Below are 8,186 nucleotides of genomic sequence, written 5' to 3'. Positions count from 1 at the left end.
CTGCTTTGAACACTCTAATTTCCTCAAAGTAAACGCTTCGGGCCCCGCGAGTGACACCCAGCGAAGGGCATCACGGGGGCTTTTGCCGAGAGGCAGGGGCTGGGACAGACGGATGCACGCCTCGCGGCGGACCGTCAGCTCGCGTCCCGGGGTCCAACTAGGAGCTTTTTAACTGCAGCAACTTTAAAATACGCTATTGGAGCTGGAATTACCGCGGCTGCTGGCACCAGACTTGCCCTCCAATGGATGCTGGCCGATGGGTTTGTGTTCGGCTCATTCCAATTACGGAGACTCGAACGAGTCCCGTATTGTTATTTTTCGTCACTACCTCCCCGTGTCGGGAGTGGGTAATTTGCGCGCCTGCTGCCTTCCTTGGATGTGGTAGCCGTTTCTCATGCTCCCTCTCCGGAATCGAACCCTGATTCCCCGTTACCCGTGGTCACCATGGTAGGCGCAGAGTCTACCATCGAAAGTTGATAGGGCAGACATTCGAATGAGTCGTCGCCGCCTCGGGTGGGCGAGCGATCGGCACGAGGTTATCCTGAGTCAACACAAAGGGGGGGCCGGGCCGGCGGAACGAGGACCGGCGCGCGCGGAGCCGCCCGCGCCGCTTACGCCCCCGCCCGGAGAGGCGGAGGCCGGACGCGGGGGACGCGCGCGACGGCTGAGCCCCCGCCCGCCGGACACCGCGTGGGTTTTTGTGTCTGATAAATGCACGCGTCCCCGGGGCGAGGCCGGAGCCCCGCCCGCGAGTCGGCGCTCGTTTGCATGTATTAGCTCTGGATTTGCCACAGTTATCCAAGTAACGGTGGAGCGATCAAAGGAACCATAACTGATTTAATGAGCCGTTCGCAGTTTCACTGTACTGGCCATTCGTACTTAGACATGCATGGCTTAATCTTGAAAACAAGCATATGCTACTGGCAGGATCAACCAGAGTGCGTCTGCCGCCGGGGGGGCGCTGCTGGTGGCGGTGCAGCCCTGGTCCGGGACGAGGCTGTGGCTACAGCCGGGCCCGGGGGGCCGCGCGACACTCGTATACGTTCGGACGGGCTGACGAGCGGGTGTCGTGAAACGATGTTTCGCGCGGAGCCCTAGCACGCGTGGCGTCGGGCTCCGCGACGGTCGGACGTCTGGGTGTGGCTCGAGACGGAAGCTCGACCTCGGTTCGTCTTGGTTCTGCCGCCAAAAGGTTCACGCCGAGGCATGGTTTCGCAAGAGGGCCCCGCGAGTGCCAGCCGTGGATCCCGCCTCACTCGTAACTCGTATCGGATTCGTCCGGCCTCACTTTCGTTCGCACATCGGACAGTTATACGTGTGCTTTAGTAGCTTCCGTTCCCTCTTAGTGAGGCCGTCCGTACGTACCGCCCCAGCTCTTTCTGAGGCGGGTATCCACTCGGCTCGGGGGGGCCCAACGTTTGCCTAGTATCCTCGGCGCTGGAGCTTGACCCGCAAAGCCGGAGGAGCCGCACGCCCGAACACCGGCTTGCGCCGGCCGACGTGGGCCCTCCGAGGCGGGTCTCGTGTGCCAATCGCTCAGTTGGGGAACCGGCAGGCCCGTGGGCCGACGCCGGCTCACCCGGGGGTGAAGGGTGCTTCGATGGAGGCCCCCTGTCAGCCTCCGCGGAAGTCCGGCTTCAATACTTTAAAGTTTGAAAAACTTAGACATTTTTCGAGAACCGGAGCTTAGAGGGGTACATGCAAAAGCCAGGGCCGCGGGAAGCGCCCTAAATACTTCAATACTTTAAAATTTGAAAAACTTAGAAATTTTTCGAGAACCGGCATCTTCCCTCGGTAATTGCGAGATGCGAGGCCGCCCCTAGCCTCTGCTCTGTCGGACTCAATGGTCACGGGTGGCCGCTGATTAGCCCTGGTGCTCACCTCTCAAAATTGCGAGTCCCTAATATAATTCTGGCTGTCGGCTGGAGAAGGGGGTATAAAATCGGCACTTGAGGGAACGCCGGGCCCTCAAGTTCGGGGCCCTCTAGCGGATTTTTGAGGTACTGCACTCCCATTGGAAATGCATTGGCCATAGCAATACATGGGCGCTCCGTCCACTACAATGTAATTCCCTCACAATATCTGCCCCCGCGTGGCCGCGCGATGCTACTGCTGCCCCGTTGGGAATGAATGGGCCTTTCGGAGGCCATAAATACAGCGCCGCTGTATGGATTTTGGCGGTACTGCGGCTGTCGTTGAAAATACATGGACCCGTCTGAATGAATGGGCCTTTCGGATTCCATAAACCCAGCGCCGCTGCATGGATTTTGGCGGTACTGCGGCTGTCGCTGAAAATACATGGACCCGTCTGAATGAATGGGCCTTTCGGAGGCCATAAACTCAGCGCCGCTGCATGGATTTTGGCGGTACTGCGGCTGTCGCTGAAAATACATGGACCCGTCTGAATGAATGGACAAAATATAAATCAGACACTACAGAACACAAGCATAATCCAAGATTACAAAATCATCTCAGCCTTTAAAAGAAACAAAAACCTGAAAGACTACTTAGTAAAAAGTAAATTACCAGAAATCAACATAACACAAACGCAGGGCCCCACATTCTACAAACAAGCCACCACAGTTAGGAACACCGTCACCAACACAAACTACCTAATTAAACAAACAATCACACCTGCTACGGAAAACTGAAAATACATGGACCCGTCTGAATGTATGGGCCTTTCGGAGGCCATAAACTCAGCCAGCGCCGGGCCAGTGTTTGGGGTATTGTGCCCGCCACTAGTGGCTGAATACATAATAATTATAATAATAATAATAATAATTCCCTTGTATTGTCATTCTGTGTAACAATGTACACAGAACGAAATGTCGATTGCACTGGGCTAGTGTTGAGGGAACGTCGGGCCCTCAAGTTCGGTGGCTTGGAGCGGATTTTTGAGGTACTGCACTCCCATTGGAAATGCATGGGCGCTCCGTCCACTACCATGTAATTCCCTCACAATATCTGCCCCTGCGTGGCCGCGGGATGCTACTGCAGCCCCGTTGGTAATGAATGGGCCTTTCGGAGGCCATAAATACAGCGCCGCTGCATGGATTTTGGCGGTACTGCTGCTGTCGCTGAAAATACATGGACCCGTCTGAATGAATGGGCCTTTCGGAGGCCATAAACTCAGCGCCTCTGCATGGATTTTGGCGGTACTGCGGCTGTCGCTGAAAATACATGGACCCGTCTGAATGAATGGGCCTTTCGGAGGCCATAAATCCAGCGCCGCTGCATGGATTTTGGCGGTACTGCGGCTGTCGCTGAAAATACATGGACCCGTCTGAATGAATGGACAAAATATAAATCAGACACTACAGAACACAAGCATAATCCAAGATTACAAAATCATCTCAGCCTTTAAAAGAAACAAAAACCTGAAAGACTACTTAGTAAAAAGTAAATTACCAGAAATCAACATAACACAAACGCAGGGCCCCACATTCTACAAACAAGCCACCACAGTTAGGAACACCGTCACCAACACAAACTACCTAATTAAACAAACAATCACACCTACTAGGGAAAACTGAAAATACATGGACCCGTCTGAATGTATGGGCCTTTCGGAGGCCATAAACTCAGCGCCGGGCCAGTGTTTGGGGAATTGTGCCCGCCACTAGTGGCTGAATACATAATAATAATAATAATAATAATAATTCCCTTGTATTGTCATTCTGTGTAACAATGTACACAGAACGAAATGTCGATTGCACTGGGCTAGTGTTGAGGGAACGTCGGGCCCTCAAGTTCGGTGGCTTGGAGCGGATTTTTGAGGTACTGCACTCCCATTGGAAATGCATGGGCGCTCCGTCCACTACCATGTAATTCCCTCACAATATCTGCCCCTGCGTGGCCGCGGGATGCTACTGCAGCCCCGTTGGTAATGAATGGGCCTTTCGGAGGCCATAAATACAGCGCCGCTGCATGGATTTTGGCGGTACTGCTGCTGTCGCTGAAAATACATGGACCCGTCTGAATGAATGGGCCTTTCGGAGGCCATAAACTCAGCGCCTCTGCATGGATTTTGGCGGTACTGCGGCTGTCGCTGAAAATACATGGACCCGTCTGAATGAATGGGCCTTTCGGAGGCCATAAATCCAGCGCCGCTGCATGGATTTTGGCGGTACTGCTGCTGTCGTTGAAAATACATGGACCCGTCTGAATGTATGGGCCTTTCGGAGGCCATATACTCAGCGCCGGGCCGGTGTTTGGGGAATCGTGCCCGCCACTAGTGGCTGAATCCCGGGCTAGTGTTGGGGGACTTGTGCCCGCCAATAGTGGCTGAATCCCGGGCTAGTGTTGGGGGACTTGTGCCCGCCAATAGTGGCTGAAATCCGGGCTAGTGTTGGGGGACTTGTGACCGCCAATAGTGGCTGAAATCCGCGCCGGTGTTTGGGGAATTGTGCGCGTATTATCGGGCCGGTGTTTGGGGATATGCGCGCGTATTATCGGACCGGTGTTTGGGGAATTGTGCCCGCCACTAGTGGCTGAATCCCGGGCTAGTGTTGGGGGACTTGTGCCCGCCAATAGTGGCTGAAATCTGCGCCGGTGTTTGGGGAATTGTGCGCGTATTATCGGGCCGGTGTTTGGGGATATGCGCGCGTATTATCGGACCGGTGTTTGGGGAATTGTGCCCGCCACTAGTGGCTGAGAACTTGGCTAGTGTTTGGGGACTTGTGCCCGCCACTAGTGGCTGAAATCCGGGCCGGTGTTTGGGGAATTGCGCGCGTATTATCGGGCCGGTGTTTGGGGATATGCGCGCGTATTATCGGACCGGTGTTTGGGGAATTGTGCCCGCCACTAGTGGCTGAGAACTTGGCTAGTGTTTGGGGACTTGTGCCCGCCACTAGTGGCTGAAATCCGCGCCGGTGTTTGGGGAATTGTGCGCGTATTATCGGGCCGGTGTTTGGGGATATGCGCGCGTATTATCGGACCGGTGTTTGGGGAATTGTGCCCGCCACTAGTGGCTGAGAACTTGGCTAGTGTTTGGGGACTTGTGCCCGCCACTAGTGGCTGAAATCCGGGCCGGTGTTTGGGGAATTGTGCGCGTTTTATCGGGCCGGTGTTTGGGGATATGCGCGCGTATTATCGGACCGGTGTTTGGGGAATCGTGCCCGCCACTAGTGGCTGAATCCCGGGCTAGTGTTGGGGGACTTGTGCCCGCCAATAGTGGCTGAAATCCGCGCCGGTGTTTGGGGAATTGTGCGCGTTTTATCGGGCCGGTGTTTGGGGATATGCGCGCGTATTATCGGACCGGTGTTTGGGGAATTGTGCCCGCCACTAGTGGCTGAGAACTTGGCTAGTGTTTGGGGACTTGTGCCCGCCACTAGTGGCTGAAATCCGGGCCGGTGTTTGGGGAATTGTGCGCGTATTATCGGGCCGGTGTTTGGGGATATGCGCGCGTATTATCGGACCGGTGTTTGGGGAATCGTGCCCGCCACTAGTGGCTGAATCCCGGGCTAGTGTTGGGGGACTTGTGCCCGCCAATAGTGGCTGAAATCCGCGCCGGTGTTTGGGGAATTGTGCGCGTATTATCGGGCCGGTGTTTGGGGATATGCGCGCGTATTATCGGACCGGTGTTTGGGGAATCGTGCCCGCCACTAGTGGCTGAATCCCGGGCTAGTGTTGGGGGACTTGTGCCCGCCAATAGTGGCTGAAATCCGCGCCGGTGTTTGGGGAATTGTGCGCGTATTATCGGGCCGGTGTTTGGGGATATGCGCGCGTATTATCGGACCGGTGTTTGGGGAATCGTGCCCGCCACTAGTGGCTGAATCCCGGGCTAGTGTTGGGGGACTTGTGCCCGCCAATAGTGGCTGAAATCCGCGCCGGTGTTTGGGGAATTGTGCGCGTATTATCGGGCCGGTGTTTGGGGATATGCGCGCGTATTATCGGACCGGTGTTTGGGGAATCGTGCCCGCCACTAGTGGCTGAATCCCGGGCTAGTGTTGGGGGACTTGTGCCCGCCAATAGTGGCTGAATCCCGGGCTAGTGTTGGGGGACTTGTGCCCGCCAATAGTGGCTGAAATCCGGGCTAGTGTTGGGGGACTTGTGCCCGCCAATAGTGGCTGAAATCCGCGCCGGTGTTTGGGGAATTGTGCGCGTATTATCGGGCCGGTGTTTGGGGATATGCGCGCGTATTATCGGACCGGTGTTTGGGGAATCGTGCCCGCCACTAGTGGCTGAATCCCGGGCTAGTGTTGGGGGACTTGTGCCCGCCAATAGTGGCTGAAATCCGCGCCGGTGTTTGGGGAATTGTGCGCGTATTATCGGGCCGGTGTTTGGGGATATGCGCGCGTATTATCGGACCGGTGTTTGGGGAATCGTGCCCGCCACTAGTGGCTGAATCCCGGGCTAGTGTTGGGGGACTTGTGCCCGCCAATAGTGGCTGAAATCCGCGCCGGTGTTTGGGGAATTGTGCGCGTATTATCGGGCCGGTGTTTGGGGAATTGTGCGCGTATTATCGGGCCGGTGTTTGGGGATATGCGCGCGTATTATCGGACCGGTGTTTGGGGAATTGTGCCCGCCACTAGTGGCTGAGAACTTGGCTAGTGTTGGGGGACTTGTGCCCGCCACTAGTGGCTGAATCCCGGGCTAGTGTTGGGGGACTTGTGCCCGCCAATAGTGGCTGAAATCTGCGCCGGTGTTTGGGGAATTGTGCGCGTATTATCGGGCCGGTGTTTGGGGATATGCGCGCGTATTATCGGACCGGTGTTTGGGGAATTGTGCCCGCCACTAGTGGCTGAGAACTTGGCTAGTGTTTGGGGACTTGTGCCCGCCACTAGTGGCTGAAATCCGGGCCGGTGTTTGGGGAATTGTGCGCGTATTATCGGGCCGGTGTTTGGGGATATGCGCGCGTATTATCGGACCGGTGTTTGGGGAATCGTGCCCGCCACTAGTGGCTGAATCCCGGGCTAGTGTTGGGGGACTTGTGCCCTCCAATAGTGGCTGAAATCCGCGCCGGTGTTTGGGGAATTGTGCGCGTATTATCGGGCCGGTGTTTGGGGATATGCGCGCGTATTATCGGACCGGTGTTTGGGGAATCGTGCCCGCCACTAGTGGCTGAATCCCGGGCTAGTGTTGGGGGACTTGTGCCCGCCAATAGTGGCTGAAATCCGCGCCGGTGTTTGGGGAATTGTGCGCGTATTATCGGGCCGGTGTTTGGGGATATGCGCGCGTATTATCGGACCGGTGTTTGGGGAATCGTGCCCGCCACTAGTGGCTGAATCCCGGGCTAGTGTTGGGGGACTTGTGCCCGCCAATAGTGGCTGAAATCCGCGCCGGTGTTTGGGGAATTGTGCGCGTATTATCGGGCCGGTGTTTGGGGAATTGTGCGCGTATTATCGGGCCGGTGTTTGGGGATATGCGCGCGTATTATCGGACCGGTGTTTGGGGAATTGTGCCCGCCACTAGTGGCTGAGAACTTGGCTAGTGTTGGGGGACTTGTGCCCGCCACTAGTGGCTGAATCCCGGGCTAGTGTTGGGGGACTTGTGCCCGCCAATAGTGGCTGAAATCTGCGCCGGTGTTTGGGGAATTGTGCGCGTATTATCGGGCCGGTGTTTGGGGATATGCGCGCGTATTATCGGACCGGTGTTTGGGGAATTGTGCCCGCCACTAGTGGCTGAGAACTTGGCTAGTGTTTGGGGACTTGTGCCCGCCAATAGTGGCTGAAATCCGCGCCGGTGTTTGGGGAATTGTGCGCGTATTATCGGGCCGGTGTTTGGGGATATGCGCGCGTATTATCGGACCGGTGTTTGGGGAATCGTGCCCGCCACTAGTGGCTGAATCCCGGGCTAGTGTTGGGGGACTTGTGCCCGCCAATAGTGGCTGAAATCCGCGCCGGTGTTTGGGGAATTGTGCGCGTATTATCGGGCCGGTGTTTGGGGAATTGTGCGCGTATTATCGGGCCGGTGTTTGGGGATATGCGCGCGTATTATCGGACCGGTGTTTGGGGAATTGTGCCCGCCACTAGTGGCTGAGAACTTGGCTAGTGTTTGGGGACTTGTGCCTGCCACTAGTGGCTGAAATCCGGGCCGGTGTTTGGGGAATTGTGCGCGTATTATCGGGCCGGTGTTTGGGGATATGCGCGCGTATTATCGGACCGGTGTTTGGGGAATTGTGCCCGCCACTAGTGGCTGAGAACTTGGCTAGTGTTTGGGGACTTGTGCCCGCCACTAGTGGC

The 8,186-nt window shown here is 56.3% G+C and overlaps 1 pseudogene; it reads right to left on the bottom strand.

The window, feature by feature from the left end:
• Positions 1 to 940, bottom strand: LOC148344871 (18S ribosomal RNA; annotated as a pseudogene; the record flags this gene model as incomplete).
• Positions 941 to 8,186: the final 7,246 nt, after the last annotated feature.

This window comes from Urocampus carinirostris, unplaced genomic scaffold (assembly GCF_059441175.1).
Source record: "Urocampus carinirostris isolate Australia breed hairy pipefish unplaced genomic scaffold, RoL_Ucar_1.0 HiC_scaffold_230, whole genome shotgun sequence".
Lineage (NCBI taxonomy): Eukaryota > Metazoa > Chordata > Actinopteri > Syngnathiformes > Syngnathidae > Urocampus > Urocampus carinirostris.
Note: the sequence above shows the minus strand (reverse complement) of the source record. Positions and strands in the feature narration are given on the sequence as shown.